At 36.7% G+C, this 16,816-nt stretch overlaps 1 protein-coding gene and 1 long non-coding RNA gene across 5 annotated transcripts in view; one reads left to right on the forward strand and one right to left on the reverse strand.

Moving 5' to 3' along the window:
* Positions 1–16,816, reverse strand: part of LOC145937341 (uncharacterized) — a 97,680-nt gene that overhangs the window by 36,024 nt on the left and 44,840 nt on the right. The window lies entirely within an intron of this gene.
* LOC145937331 (uncharacterized) overlaps positions 11,387–16,816 on the forward strand; it is a 233,645-nt gene continuing 228,215 nt past the window's right edge. The window contains exons 1-2 of one of the 4 annotated variants that reach the window (XM_083040316.1): positions 11,387–14,291; positions 14,553–15,239. The gene's annotated coding sequence lies outside the window, so the exon portion shown is untranslated. Of the gene's footprint in view, positions 15,240–16,816 lie in introns of all 4 variants that reach the window. The other 3 variants (XM_083040315.1, XM_083040318.1, XM_083040317.1) reach the window with 3 other exon arrangements.

The raw sequence follows: 16,816 nt of genomic DNA on the forward strand, positions 1-16,816 counted from the left end.
GACGCGGACCCTGTGCGACGCATACTTATTTTATGTTTATCGTATTAAAAATTTGTACGCTGGTGTCTGTTTGGTACCAAATGATTCTGTAATCAATGTACTATTAAAATGTATAATCGATGAATTTTTGGCTCGTCTTTAAATATTAGAAATCGATACTTTTTTACCGCTGATCACATGCGACGCAATCTTATTTTATGTATATCAAGTTAAAAAATTTGTACGCTGTTGTCTGCTTGGTACCAAATGATTCTGTAATCAATGTACTATTAAAATGTATAATCGATGAATTTTTGGCTCGTCTCAAAATATTAGAAATCGATACTTTTTTGACGCGGACCCTGTGCGACGCATCCTTATTTTATGTTTATCGTATTAAAAAATTTGTACGCTGGTGTCTGTTTGGTACCAAAAGATTCTGTAATCAATGTAATATTAAAATGTATAATCGATGAATTTTTGGCTCGTCTTAAAATATTAGAAATTGATACTTTTTTACCGCTGACCCTATGCGACGCAACATTATTTTATGTATATCAAGTTAAAAAATTTGTACGCTGGTGTCTGTTTGGTACCAAAAGATTCTGTAATAAATGTACTATTAAAATGTATAATCGATGAAATTTTGGCTCGTCTTTAAATATTAGAAATCGATACTTTTTTACCGCTGATCCCATGCGACGCAATCTTATTTTATGTATATCAAGTTAAAAAATTTGTACGCTGTTGTCTGTTTGGTACCAAATGATTCTGTAATCAATGTACTATTAAAATGTATAATCGATGAATTTTTGGCTCGTCTTAAAATATTGGAAATCGATACCTTTTACCGCTGATCCTATGCGACGCAACGTTATTTTATGTTTATCGTATTAAAAAATTTGTACGCTGGTGTCTGCATGGTACCAAAAGATTCTGTAATCAATGTACTACTAAAATGTATAATCGATGAATTTTTGGCTCGTCTTAAAATATTGGAAATCGATACTTTTTTGACGCGGACCCTGTGCGACGCATACTTATTTTATGTTTATCGTATTAAAAAATTTGTACGCTGGTGTCTGTTTGGTACAAAATGATTCTGTAATCAATGTACTATTAAAATGTATAATCGATGAATTTTTGGCTCGTCTTTAAATATTAGAAATCGATACTTTTTTACCGCTGATCCCATGCGACGCAATCTTATTTTATGTATATCAAGTTAAAAAATTTGTACGCTGTTATCTGGTTGGTACCAAAAGATTCTGTAATCAATGTACTATTAAAATGTATAATCGATGAATTTTTGGCTCGTCTTTAAATATTAGAAAACGATACTTTTTTAACGCTGACCCCATGCGAAAGTAGCTAATTTCTATGAAAAAATATTAATAAATACTTTCGTCTATAAAATCATATCTCGACGTTATGATTATCTCTATTCACAAAAGATTCTTATAGATAATTCTATTTTGTTCGCACTTCTGTTTTAGATTTAAATACTGAATTTTTATGTATTGCATAATTAATTAATATATATTTTTCTATGCCTTGATTGCAATACATGCCTGAGAATATGTCAATTAATTATGCAATGCGTAAATATTTATTATTTATATCTTTAACAGAGAATTAAAAAAAATAGAATTTTCTACAAGAATCTTTCGATCAAAATATCTGCATTTCTATTAGATTCGTGCGTCTGTACATACACACACATCCATCGCGCTGCACGTTTCGCGCGAAACTGACCGCAAGACTCTGTGCAGCGGTATCGCCAAACACAGCCTATACGTCTACCACGCTGCGCGCCTCGCGCGAGACTGACGATCAGTCTCGCAATCACAATGTCTCGAGAATCAGTCTCGCGCGAGATGCGCAGCGTGGAGGATGTGTAGGGTGTCGGGTGCGCTTGGCGATACCGCTGCTCAGAGTCTTGCGGTCAGTCTCGCGCGAGACTGCAGTGTGTTGGATGTGTGTGTACAGACGCATGAATCTGATAGAAGCATAGATATTTTGTTCGAAAGATTCTTGTATATAATTCTATTTTTTTGGTTTTCTGTTAAAGATTTAAGTAATGAATATTTATGCATTGCATAATTAATTCACATATTTTTATGCATGCATTGCAATCAATACATAAAGAAGTATATATTAATTAATTATGCAATGCATAAAAATTCAGTATTTAAATCTAAAACAAGTGCGAACAAAAAAAATAGAATTTTCTGTAAGACTGTTTTGATAATCGAGATAATCACAACGTCGAGACTAATTACGATTTTATGGACGAGAAGATTTATTAATATTTTTTTATAGAAATTAGCTACTTTAAACTCGGTTATTATTTTTGACAGTTATCAGCTGATTTCTGTCAAAAAGTATTAATCGAGGATAAAGTATTATCAACATTACTACTTTAATTTTTATAACGTATTATTACTCTGAAATTTAATTAGCAAATGAATGCTTTAGCTGAATATATTTTTTGACAGAAATCAGCTGATTTAAGCGCCAATTTGTTAATTAAGTTTTTAAATAATATATTTTAAAAATTAAAATAATAATTTGTTTAAAATAATATGTTATGGTATTTTAAACTCGATTAATATTTTTTGACAGTTATCAGTTGATTCTGTCAAAAAAATATTATTATTTTAATAATTATTTTTTAAAATATGAAATCAAAGAATGCGTAGCGCGCGCTTGTGTTGTTCTAGTTTTCTAAATTTGATATTATCTTGTGATAAACCATTTAATTTATGTTCTTCTATATTTTTAAATCTTTTATAGTCTTCTATTCGATAATAAAAAACATTGAAAAAAGACGTGTCATAACCTAACGTTATGATATCTAAATGACGATTCTAAAATTTGGAAAAAATTAATTATCGTCGCTAATAATGTAAACTTTTTAAAAATTGAAAGAACGTGATTAATAATATAGAAGAATATTAATAAAATAATTCTCCGTTTGATAATAGAAAATATAAACACGTGACATAACATAAAGATATACCCGACTCTGAAATAAACTCTTACTGTTTTCATTAAAGAAGATATTATGTTCATACAATAAATCATATATTACAAACAAAATATACTTTCTTCTTTTTTTCGAATCTTAAGTCTTCTTGATAAATTATTTTTTGTCCATCACATCGGGGTATTTTAAAGAATACCACAATATTCGAGCATTTTTAAGCATAAATTATTTTGTTACCGCAAAATATTTAATGTAACGTTGATAATTTTTATTTGTGGTACAATAAGTTAATGCTGATTTAAAAATTTCGTATCTTAATCTTAAAAGTTCTTAAATTTCTTTATCGCTTATTTATCTTAAGTTGCCTTTTACAATTCTATAGTTTTAAATTATACGTGATTTATATATAAATAATACCATGACCATTTCTGGCAAGTTTCCATTCATTGTTAGTTTGTCAGTGTATTAGCAAATTTTAAATTTTTGCTCCAAGAATGCTTTAAAATTTCACGAGGCTTTACGTAACGTAAAGGATTACTCGTAAATATTGTAACATGTACTTAGACTATCGCGCTCGTAATTTGCAGTTGGCGATTTGCAAGAACCGTCATTTCGTTAATGCACTTGCGGGACCGAGGCAAGAATTAACGATGCGCTTCCGTCGAGACGACGTTCAAGGTTACTCGCGAGTTTTCCTCGTAACTTCCGCCGTCACGAAAAGCGCCGGGCACGTACCAAATATTTATACCAACGATTACACGTGGGTGCTCTCGGAGGATAAGAGAGCAGTTTTTCGTTTCAAAGAAGGCAGTGCAACTCCACGCCTCTCTCATGCCGGAAATAAATAAACCGACTTTCCTTCCCGTTGAGGATATCGCGACGTTTCGTCGTTCCGGGGCTGCGGATGTTGATGTTTCGTAAACTCGTGAGAAGTCTAGAACATGGCAGGAAGCCACGGGGCATCGCTGATGCTCTTGAAAGTTCCATTTCTCGCGCGCGACACTTTGTTTTAATCTGGCGAAGTAATGGGGTTGTAACGAGCAAACGACTCGTCTACAGTTGCCTTCACGAAATGTGCGATAAAAGAAGGAAAACGGTGGAAGCGTGTTAATCTTTACAGAACTAACGTTCTCTAGCAAGAATGAATCTTTCTTGCTAGAAAAATTTAAATAGGAAAAGCCGTAAATTGCATTTTAATTGATTAATTAACAAATTTTATAATACCGATGGATAAAGAAAAAATATATCTGATTTATATACTGATATATATACAATAGTTTCCATTTTCAAAAATTAATCTAGAAATTAATTGTCAAGAAAAATTTCAAGAAAATTGACAAATGGTGAAAGCAATTTCTTTCTCTAATAGCTATATATATACATTATAATAATGGAATAAATAAACTTATCATAATGTTCAATTGGAAATGAGTTTACATAAAGATAACGTACATAGTCATCCCTTTCAAACTTTCAATATGTTTCTCTTATAACATGCTAGGATGCATTAGAGACATTGCATTCTCTCCATCGTTAACAGAAATTTGAAATAACGTTCTAAATACGAGGAGTTTATAGAAGTACTCTGCACACAGTGCAGTATTATTTCATTTGTTTTGAAATACAAATTTTAACTCTCAAAAAGCCCAACATTTAATTAGAAACTCTCAAACACACTCTAACGAACACACATTTTACAATAAACGTGATAACAATATAAGCTCTATCGTTTTTTTTTTTATAAATTGACGTACTTTTTTAAATTTATATTTATGCGTTCTATGATACTTCCATAGAAATCGAATCCTTTTCTGCCAAGAATATGCGTGCTGCAATATTGTGCGACATTGAAATAAAATCGCATCTTTTATGTTATAAGATGCCTCGAAGATCGCAAATAATTCCCTCTAGGCGCATAAAATTTTCGCGAATAAAACTTTTTTCCCGAGCGAGAGATTTATTTAATACACGGCTAACATCTTCGCGCGGATCAGCCGACCAGTAGTTGTTTCGCGCGTAACTCTCTCTTGTATGTACTCCCGCGATAAACTGAAATTAAACAAAACCGCACAAACCGGTTCGATTCGCGATGCAGCGAGATGCAACAGCCGCGCGTACATCTGCCGCAAAACGAATGCTGCGCTGCATCTGAGGGCGCACAAATGGTGATTACGAGGACAAAAGGGTGAACACCGTGAATATATCCTTCGTATTACGCCACCCTGGTGTGCGCGCCGATCTCTTTCTTTTTTTCTACCTTTCCTTCCTCCTCTCACTGCCCTTTTGCCGTTCTTTTTCACGATTCCCGATCTTTTGTCTTCCTTTCGTTGACTCTCCCCGGACTTTTTGCTCTCCCTCGCCTCTTTCGTCTATAATTCCTCCCATTTTTAGCGCTCCTTTTCGTTTTTAGCTGGCGAATTTCAACGTCAATGGCTTATTGTTGGGCCGAATGAAAGGCGTGCTCGAGATGGTTATACGATGACGTCGTATAATGTCCGGATAATGAACGTTCGTGCTGATGGAATGAGACTCGTATTCGAATCGTATAAAATAATTTGACTGACGATATGGAAACAGAGCTAGTGGATAAAGCTATTCGATGTAATTATCTCTATAAGTTCGATGACATTTAAATTTGATTTGAGAAATTTGAAAATAGCATTTTATAATATAAAAAATTGTGCAAATGGAAATTTGCACATTGCTTCCTCACCATTTTATTTCGCTAATTAAGATGGTTTTTCAATTATGGCTTCCTCATAGAGGAAGCTTAACTTGCACATTGCTTCTTCACCATTTTATTTTGCTCATTAAGATGGTTTTTCAATTATGCGGCAATGTGCAAGTTAAGCTTCCTCTATGAGGAAGCCATAATTGAAAAACCATCTTAATTAGCGAAATAAAGTGGTGAGGAAGCAATGTGGAAATTTCCATTTGCACAATTTTTTCCAAAATAATATTTATATATATATATATATATATAAATTATTAGATTTTAAATTTTAATTTGAAAAATGATTTGAATGAATCGGATTTATAAAATTGCAAAGAATATATTTGAATATTTAGTTGCACATAACGCGAGTAGTTTGTTTCGCAAACTTTTTTACATTCTAACAAAGAAGGAAAGCAGGCTATAATTGACATTAAGGCGATAATTGGAAGGACCGAATAAAGGAACGGAATGTAAACTGTTTGCTGATCACGCTTTCGTCGACTTCTGACTGATCAATCACTTTCTTCCCGAGCAGCACATTCCGACACATTTTTTCAAAGAATTCCACTGGATGCTATTGACACGTCAGAAGTCTAGGATGACTTATAAATCACATTACCTACCTGGTAGTAGGACTGAACGCGTTTTACTGCGTTCGTGCGCAGAGAGCGCACCGTAAATTATATCGTAAATTCGGGAGCACAATTCCGCCATATCGTCCCGTGGCGGCAAGTGTGAAACAGCCTTGAAACGACACGGCGGCATCGTTTCAGGGTGTAATACGCCGAATTTCGAAACGACCGAAACTACGGCGAAAGTGCGGCGATTTGGCGAAACCGCGTCTCGCATCCGCTCTCTTCGTATTCGAAATAATTCGACGGCGCCGCCGAATGAGAGAGGATGCCGGGCGCCTGAAAAGCGCCGCGCTCTCTCCCAAGTTATTTATCGGAGGATCGTAGATTATCGCCTATCCGGGACTATTGTGTCGACCGCGGAGGAATTCGCCGTGTTATTATTGACTCTCGGGTTTATTGTCCGAGAGTGTCCGACGACCGGTTTGCTCGCGCGATTTGGCAACATAATCCCCGAGAGAGCAGAGAGTCGTAATTGGGCGGCTCTTATATGAAGAGATAGAGAGCGTATATATCTTTGTGTCACGGAGGCTAAAGATTTCTCTAGAGGAGAGGAGTGGTTAAAATTCTACGGACGATCGAAACACTCTTTCCTTTTTTCCATTGGAATTTTTTTGGTGGAGACTTCGTTTAGTTATCGTATATAATGAATTTACATCGCTATCTTCGTAATTCGATTTTTGTGGTTCCTTAATCAATCGCTCGTAAAGGTTTTATCTTAGGACGTGATAAAATATTGTCACTTCTCACAGATTCATCAGAGTAAGAGAGACAGAGAGAGAAGTGACGGTAAAATAAAGCCGGCATTCACGAGACGATCGAAGCTGAGGGAGTTTTTACGTTCATTGTCGATATAGCTACGACAGAGTTACCTATTTTCGTTATCGCGCAGTTGCTCTAATCTCCATTACGACTTATTCGTATAACGAATCGAATGTACGACCGTTTTCTCATAACCCGTTGCATAATCCTCGTGATCCCGTGAGATTATTCAGGGATATCAGAGCGGCTCTGCTTTGCCGCCGCGACTTCTTCTGCCGCTCGTAAAGATACGGAGCGCAATTTCCTACATTTTGCATGGCCCAATAAATTGTGATTTGCGTCCCGCGCGTTTTATCCAGTTTCCTTCAGACTTTTGAATCACGATAGTTTGTTAGAGCGCGCTACATCTAAACCATCATTTTCTGAGTAACTAGAGTAGATAAGAAATAGCAGTTGCTTTTCATCATTCGTCTTTTAGATCAACCATAAAGCGATCGTTTAAATATTCCGTAACTTGATTTGTGCGCGGAAGTAGGTATATCGATCGTTGAAATTTATTGCTTCAAATTTCGCATCGATTTAACTGCGATATTATTATTATCAAGAATTTTGTATTGTAAAAGTATTATATAATTACAAAAAACAATTTACAACATCTGGATTAAAATTATCGGAAAATTTATCTATTTATTCCGGGAACTTCTCTCTCTCTCTTTCGCGCCCGGTGAAATTACGATTGTAACGCTTGAATTAAGAATTTCACAGGGTATCGTTGATATCGAAAGACACGAGGAATGAAATACTACTCGCCTTCGGCTTTATACGGCTACGCGGGAGGGGACCCTTTCCGACCGAAAAAGATTTGAGCGCGTCGAAACCGGTTTGAGTAAATACACGTCACCGTCACGATCTTCTCTATAATTTACGGCGAAATTATAAATTTATCTAGGCATTACTTGTCGTTGCCGGGACAATCACTGAAATATCACTGGAAGGAACAACAAAGGGGGAATAATATAAATGTCGATTATTACATGAATATAATCATTCTCTAATCAGTTTTACGAGTCATTAAAATAATCAGCTTTCTCCGGTAGTTTTATTTGTGCAATTTAATCTGAAATGACGAAGCGAAAATAACTTATGTATAAGAGAGATATGTGGCAAGTATTATATATATCGACATTGATATTTTCCTTTCGGCATAAATACTTGACAAATTCGTAGTCTTTAATAATTCTCATTAAACGAGTGAGAGCTCAGCGTCGCGTGTTATATGATTTCAGAGCGAGATGTTCCATTAATCGCACATTTAAGATCCACGCAATGCGTATGCACGTAAGTAGGTTGTATGTTTGCAACCGTGCATGCAATGAACTGTTAACACATTGCGTACAAGGATCGTAAATAACGTCGCGCGAATCTTGGCGTAAAGCGTCTAACAACGAAGCAGCTATGAAACATGAATTAAATCAGCTCACTTGGCGAGATGCAACAGCGTTATATGATATCTCATGAATTCAAACCCGTAAACTTAATTTTCAGTGACAAATTCTCTCTGTCAAATTTGAATTTGTTTTTCAAGAGACGAGAGCGAGAAAAAAAAGGAGTAAAGTTTCATTCAAATTAAAGTAAGAAAAAATTGAAACGAAATTTTATCACGCTTTATTGTCCACACAGAAATGCATCTCATTTTCATTTTCAATATTACAAAAACTATATCGAGATGCTTTGATACATTTTAATTCGCGAAAAAATCCAATTGTCAATCGGCTAAAAAATTCTATCACTAAAATTAGGTCGAGTACGCGTCGAAATAAAGTGCTTTAAAACACACAAACTTGTTATAAGATTAGAGTCTCGAGTTGTCCGCTATTGCTTTGAAGATTCTCGAATCGGGAGGATCGGTTTGCGCGGTAAAACAATTTTATTTCACCGAAAGCAGCGGAGCGGAACCTAATAGGTCCTTAGGATCGAACGAGAAACCGGTACGACGATTCGTCGTAATGTTGGCGCCAGCGGAAACTCATCCTGGATGAGAGGCGAAAGTTGTCGACACATTTGCCACCGACGAGGGACGATTCTGCAGGGAACATCATCTTCATTCTCCTGAAGGGAGGGAGATAATGGGGAGGGGAATGAAGAAACATCAACCTGGACGGAAGTACCGCTCAACATCCGTACAATACGACGTCGACAGAGCGATCCTTAAACTCTCATCCCTATCCTCAAAATGATATTTTGCTTCCATGTGTTTCCATCTTTCCCTTAATGATATTATTGGATGAATACTCTGATTGTATTATCCGATTAATAATAATAAAACGTTATTTGATTAATAGATCTTTTGTTAAAATGATATGTTAAGTGCACGAGAGCACAAAAGCTAAAAAATAAAAGAACTGTCGTGTAATTTATATATACGAATTACGCAGAAAATTCATCTCTCATATTCTTTAAATTTAATAAAAGTTTAAAAATATCGTGTCCCACAAAAGAGATTAATAAGCGTAATGCATCTACCCTACAGAGAGTCCATTTTTCGCATCATTCGTGCTTTCTTCCATAATTTCCTCCCTTTAATTAAACGGATGCGAAGTGTCACGATCTGTAGCTAATGAACCGTGTGAAAATAAAGCCGGGATTATATAAAAACCACAAGCTAGTGATCACCACGTGTGAGGAAGGTCTCTCGCCACGAGTAGCAACGTGTGTATATACCTGCCACTTTTGCGTATCGTGCGTATTCGCGTGTGCGTGTCTGTGCGAAATCGTGCACGCCGTGGGCCAAACCAGTCGCGAGTATACCTTTAATGAGGGAGGTGCTCGTATTTACGTACGTGCGTGTGCATCTTACCCTGCTCTTGGTGGTAGTGATGCAGCTACACGCATACCGTAAACAGGTATGTGCTCAACATGGGCACGCGGTTGGGGCACTCGTGGAAAAAGCATCGCAGCATTCCCTCCCTCGTGACTATCTAAGGACTTTGCGTTTCGTGCTCGAGTTTTTTAAAAGATGCTTCTTGTCGTCGCGAATCGAGAATATTTGAGAGAGAAGAAAAGAGACCCGGGCTTTCGATTCTTGTAATACACACCTGTTCGATTTCTTCGATTTCGTTCTCGTATAACTGATTCGTGTGCTACATTTCGATAATTGACAGGCTAGATTAAATCGAAGCTATGTATAAAACGATACGGCGAATTAAAAAGAAGAAAATTGGATTATGAAAATACTAATTAAAGAGAGCAGAACGAATTTTCTCATCATAAATAAAGTCAATTCGCACATGTATAAAGTTATTTCTGTTAGACTTTCTTTTTTCGTCTTTTTATTACATTGTGATAATATAGAGATATCATAGACGTTCTTTGTCTCAAAAAGACTCTCTTTATTTTTAAAGTCTAAAAATTTTTCCAATTATCTTTTTCTTTTGTAATTTAGTGAATATTTAAATATAATTTTATTCAATAAAATAGAGAAATTATAACGCATTGTATATTATTACTGTAATCGTTTTTAACATCGCTACACTTTGTAAGATAGAGCAAAATGTTCGCATATACTTTTGGCTTTCTCTTCTGTCATCGCGCGTATGTACCTTTCACGATATATATACAAGTCACGAATTCACGCAGTAATTTAGAAAAGGGATAGAGGTTCCGCTTAATAAATCAATGTTGCGATAACGCGTTGAATTCTTCCGTTACGTGCCATTCAAAAAGAGGAGAGAGAAAGAGAGAGAACTGATTTAAGATTAAATTCTAAGCTATCTAGATCAGATAAGCCGTGTATGTGCTTCTTAATGGTATTTCTAGTTGACCTTTAGTGATTAAATTGTAAAGATTGTCATTTTATAAATTCTTAGTTTTTAGATATAGTATAAATTTTAATTAACAAATATTAAAATATTTCTCCAATAAAATATGCTCTATTATTTAATAATAAAATTTTACTAATCTATTTTGCCATAATTTATATAAAGAAAAATTTTCATAAATTTATAGATATTGTATACTTTTAAAGATATAAAAATATTTAAAAGATGTATGTGTGTATGTTTTTTATAATCTTAATAATTTAATTAATAATTTATTTTAATCTTATTGTTAATCTTAAGCATTTTAAATGTTCGAAAAGCTCATTAAACTCTGATGTCAGTGCAAAGCTGTTAAATTGAATTCAAACGTCTCATCAGTTGTACTATTTATGATTCGCCAATGTTTTCTTGGTGAACCTCGCGTTGCGCCGTCCCTGGTCGTTGTTCCTCGATCACGATCCCGATCCATGCCGGCCAGTCTTGCCGCGCCAGCGCGATCGAGAGGATCGATGCTGGATGGTTCGCGCGCGCGTTCGACGCTCCGATTCGAAAAGTCGAACATAGTGATTTTCAACAGAGTTAACCGAGGTCGATACTGGAGAGTGGATTCGACGGTGATGCGTATCTCCATTTGTGCAATTACATGTTGGATATGTCACGTGGATCTGCCGCAATCTGCCCGAGGGGGTTTGTGGATTAAATAAATCCACTATCGCGGGTGCGCAAACTCGTTCATTTCTCCCAAATGTATTAAATCCTTCCGGCAAACTCTACGAATAAAATTCGCGGAATCTCTCGCATTTTTTACCTCGTTTATACTACGTCAAGAATCTGTCAAACGGTTCGAGGCTTACATAAATTTTCTTTCTCGCGCGATAAATTATTTCGAATGTATTTTTGGATCTAGAGAGAGACGAAGAGTATATAAATAAAACTGTCTCGTCTTTAATTCGAGATTAAATTAATGAGCGCCGATTAAGAGCTTCCCTCTCACGAGATCACGGCTCGCATCGCCCTGGAACGATGGCTTATTACGCTCGATTTAAATTCCAATTGACCGCGTAACTCCGCGTACCTACACGACACTTCGTTAAATATATCATTCGGATTCCTTCGAGTATCTCTTTGTGAAGTATGTAAGTAGCCCCGAAGCCAAACGAACCGAAATTCTACTAATTAATGGGCTGACTCACTCACAAGAATCTCACAAATGATTCACAGAAATGACTTTTTCTCTTCGCTCCGATATCGAATTTTTTCAAAAACAATTTTTTTCGCTTGTATACGATTTTTTTTTTAATCCGTGGAATCCTATATATGCGGCGTCCGTCAAATCCTGCAGTGACCTCCGAAAAATAAATGCGATTCTCACAATCAGTTAACCGAGTTTATCGAAGAGTCGGGAGGAAAACACATTTTATTATATACGCGCGACGTCTTTAATCTCGTAATTTTTTCGATTCATCCCACAACGGCGGAAGTGAACGGCGGAATTCCGAATAGCGCCCGGCGCTATTTTTGTATTCGTTGTATCCGTTAATATGTTAATTCAATTTATCTCGCGGCGTGCAACGCGCCCCCCATTCGTCTCTGTCCATCGCTCGGTGTTTACATCCGTTTGTTCATTTCCCTCGCCGCGGTTTATTCCACCACCTCGCGAATTACATTCCTACGTACATCAGCGCGATACCATGTTCGTCCGACATCATCGTGACTTTTACAGACTCCGTATAATTATCATTCCTCAGACCCCTCGGCCCTTTTCCTTCTCATTCTCTCTCGAGAAACGTGTTGGCGGTTAGCTTTGAAAAGCTAGTAAATATTTAGAATCTCACGGACGATCTCACGGATTTATATATAATGGATATAATGGATATATAGCAGGAGATATGAATATGATCTGTTATTGCGCTTCGTATCAGGACGTGAATTGAATTGTCAGATTTAATCCTGCATTATCCTTGCAAATCATAATTCATGACAGATCCACGGATATTAAAGCAAGGAAGTTCGAGTCTCGTGTCTTCCTGCTAGTTTCTTAAGGCCACTCTCTCCTCGAACTAACGTAATCCCCAAGTTATTAGCGTAAGCTGAAATTCCTCACAAATTAAGTCGAACCCTTCGTCCCAAAGTTTAGCTAAACGTGTAACTTCGCGCATGTCTCTCTCTCTCTCGCAAATTAATTATATATATAGCTAGATAAAAAAGTCAGACAAATTGAAAAACAATTAAAGTTTGTAAGTTAATCATTTATAAAATTCCGTAGTTTAGAGATCCCCATGCTGATGCCAAGGTTGATCATCGCTACGATTTACCGCGCGCGTGAATATCGTGCAAAGATACGCTGGATTATCGCGCTCTATCTATGGTGACAGTGCAATCTCGTGTAATAGTAAAGGTACGAGGATAGTGCTGGATTCCTTTCGAAGTGCTGCACACATAAGGGGCTGCAATTACCTTCTCGCGACGTCGCTGCCAGTTGGCTTCGCGCGGATTCGCGAATGAAAGGATGCGATTAACGCGCGGCGATCCTCCGCCGGTGAAATCTCGCGGTGAAATTCCGCGTTTACAACGCAGCAATTCCGGGATGCGCTTTTTATACGCGTGGTATCGCGACGAACAAGAATAGAGACCATCGATCGTCGCCCGGTTTGAGAAATCGATTGGTGTCACGAAAGAAAACGCAATCAGTGTACCGCGAAGTGTACCATCTCCGTAAATTGCGGTGTTCGCGTGCGCGATAACGGCACTCCGCGATACAACAGTTCGCAAAAAAGAGACGTGCCTCGCAGACGTACAGAAACGTACAATAACAGTCGGTGCTGTAATTGGCAACGATTGCCGCGCTGCGATCCGAGAAAGTTTAGAAAAGCTTTAAAAAAAAGGTCGTTACGAGATAAAAGTTGACGTGTAGTTAAGTGCAGTTGATCGCGACGAGTTGGAATAAGAAGGCAAGAGGCAAATATGACGCTTAGTCCAGCCTCGACCAGTGTAACGGTTTGATTCCGCTGGAAAAGATTCTTCTGTACTCTTTGAAATACGATTTTGCGAATTTTTTGGAAGAAATTCGCCGAATACTTTTTCTCAAAATCAGCATTTCTCACGTATGTGTCGATGGTGAATTTATCGCAGTTTTTTCGCGAACTTCTAGTTCGATGTTGCGTACCTTTTACAGTGAATTTCGCGGTACTTCGAATGACAGTTTCCATCGCGGAATAATAGTTTCGCAGCTTGCCGCGGATTGTTTCTGCTCCGAAAACTTCGCGATGCGTTTCGCATCTAATTTGCCTCTCTGTAATGCATTCACAGAATTCGCTGCAAAATCGAAACCAAGGTTTGCGATTGCACGATCCGTCAACAGATCAAGTGTACAAGGCACTGCACATTGCGAAAATGTAATTGTAATTATCATTGATGTCTAAATTTTTCAGTACGTTCGAGGATATCTTGAAAAAGTCCGAAGAAGTGAAAGATAAGAGCAAACTTATATATTATCGAGATAATGATTGTTTGTTTGTATTAATGTTTGTGGGATTTACGTCGCCAATCGATTCTAATTCCAGAAACTTTTAATGAGTCATCGATGAATCATTTACTACGTCGCATCTAATTGTAAGATAATTAATGTGTGTGAAATGTTGTTATGTTAAATCTAGTTTGTCGATCGCATCATAATCTTCGCGCCGACGCGACGAAAGCACCGGATTCCTACGTTTTGTATCGCGTTGAACAAGCAAATAACAATGCAAGAATTTATCTTCTACGAACTCCTTTTTTGGAAATTCATCGGACGCGCGTAAATCCACCGTGCAGTCTCGTAACAACAATAATCTCTGCAAGAAAAGCCGAGTCGCTATTAGAAACCGCACGGCCGCACATCCGTGAACCACCGCATCGTCATCGAAGGACAAAGGCGAGAAGAAGTTATCCTTTGCGTGGCGAATTGTGTTACACTTTGCGGACAGAATCGAGAACGCGGGAGCTCCTGGGTCGCGTTCTAGTGCATGTATATGGAAGAAGTGCATTGCGCCTCCGATTGCCGACAAGCTCCGAAAGGCGCGCTCGGATACTTCGCGGTCGACAGACTCGAAGAAGTTCCGAGTGTGAGCAATAATGCAACGCGACATGCAGTCGTCGAGTGCACGTGTATGTCCGCGACGCAAAGTCGCAGCGTAGATGCAATCGATAATCATTCCGTCGATGTCGCGTGATATTGACTACCGAGAGACCTTCCTCCGCTGCCCGACACGGAATTGCATCACGTCGATCGCGCTGTAATCGTCCGGATAACGCAGTAGTAGTCGATTATATCGAGGGTAACAACGACAACAGGCTTTCAAAAGGTATGTGTGGGTTGTCCGCGAGTAGTGAAGTTAATGTGAATTTTTTAAATATAAATGTGCGATTGCCAGGAGTATCTTAAAATATTTCCCCCTTATCCACAGTTTATGTTAAAATTATGTTGTACATTAAATTAATGACTTCTTTTCTATTAATAAATAAAATTTTCATTTTGTGATCTGTACTCTCTTATTTTTAATAGAAACATTTTTAAGTCACGGAATAATGTTAGTATCATAGGAAAGATTCTACTTCGAGCGAACTGTAAGATAAGGTATATTTACATTTCTTGAAATATACACGAAGATATATACTTTGATATTTATTCGGTATGTTTATTCTGGATACGCTAAGCGACTTTAGGGCTCAACATATACCACGATCTATACTGTAAGTTGTGCATTAACTTTAGGGATTGTGCCGGCTTCGCGGTTGAGTTAAGCGTTAAGAACTAATGGAGAAGAAGGAGAACATTTAATTGTTCCGGTCAGGATAGCTGATGATGGTGTAGGAGGTGTTTATTTCGGTGATCAAAGCTTGACGCAAGCGATGATGTAACGCTGAAGTAATAATGCTTTTTTTCTTTAACAGTGCCTTATATCTAAGAATTCGTTGATTCAAAAGCGTCATTTAGGTTTTATAAAGCTTAACGAAAACAAATAATAAAACAAGTTATCGTTTTATAACTCACAATAAAAGATAATATTGTAAAATATAGATATAAAAACAAACAAATAAGTTAATTAATTAATAATACAAGATAACAGAAATATGTAAAATAATATATAATATTGTAATTTCTCGTAATTTATTTAAAAATAAATATTTTTTTGCTGTTAATTATCGAAATAATTTTATATCTGATTTTTTTCTTTCTCCCGTTCTCTTTCTATTTTTTTTCTTTAATTTCTATTTTATCGTTTATATTTTTTTGCTCATTGCAATATCGCATATCTTATTAAAACAAAGAGACGGTAGTTTCTAGTATAATGCAGCGAAGCTAAAATTAGAAATTGTGTGTTAATCAATATTAAATTTCCTCTCGGCAGAGGAAATTAGATAAACGTCGTAATGTGCACTTGCAACAAACACCTGCGTCTGTAAATGAAAGCTATACATATTCGTATTGTGCAATAAAAAGCGTATCACTCGCGTTGAATGATTCATGTAATGCTTCTGCTATTATCGGCTCCGTGAATGAGTCTCATAATACGAGTCGGATGTATTTGCCACTTATTAGTATTTGTTATCTGCGTGTGAATGCACTTGTTGCTGATCGTTCGTTTTGAGATGAAAGAACGACGGGGAAAAGAAGCATCTCGTAATGAGCGTATCCGGTCCCAAATCGAGATCAAAAACAGTCGAGCATTCTTCCGATACGAGGAATTAAATCGTCATTTTTCGTTCTTTTAGCTTGCTTTGCTTTAGCTTTATGCCTGATCTTTTCGCAAGAAAACGACCCTTTATATATTGATTATAAAATTATACATATATACATATATCGTTTTATTGAATTTAAGTTTATTTAAAAGTTAAAGAAATTTAATAAAAAACATACACGCACACATTTGGAGATCTT

This window comes from Prenolepis imparis, unplaced genomic scaffold, assembly GCF_030444845.1.
Source record: "Prenolepis imparis isolate NDT839.2.m4 unplaced genomic scaffold, iyPreImpa1.0 SCAF_6, whole genome shotgun sequence".
Taxonomy (NCBI): Eukaryota; Metazoa; Arthropoda; class Insecta; order Hymenoptera; family Formicidae; genus Prenolepis; species Prenolepis imparis.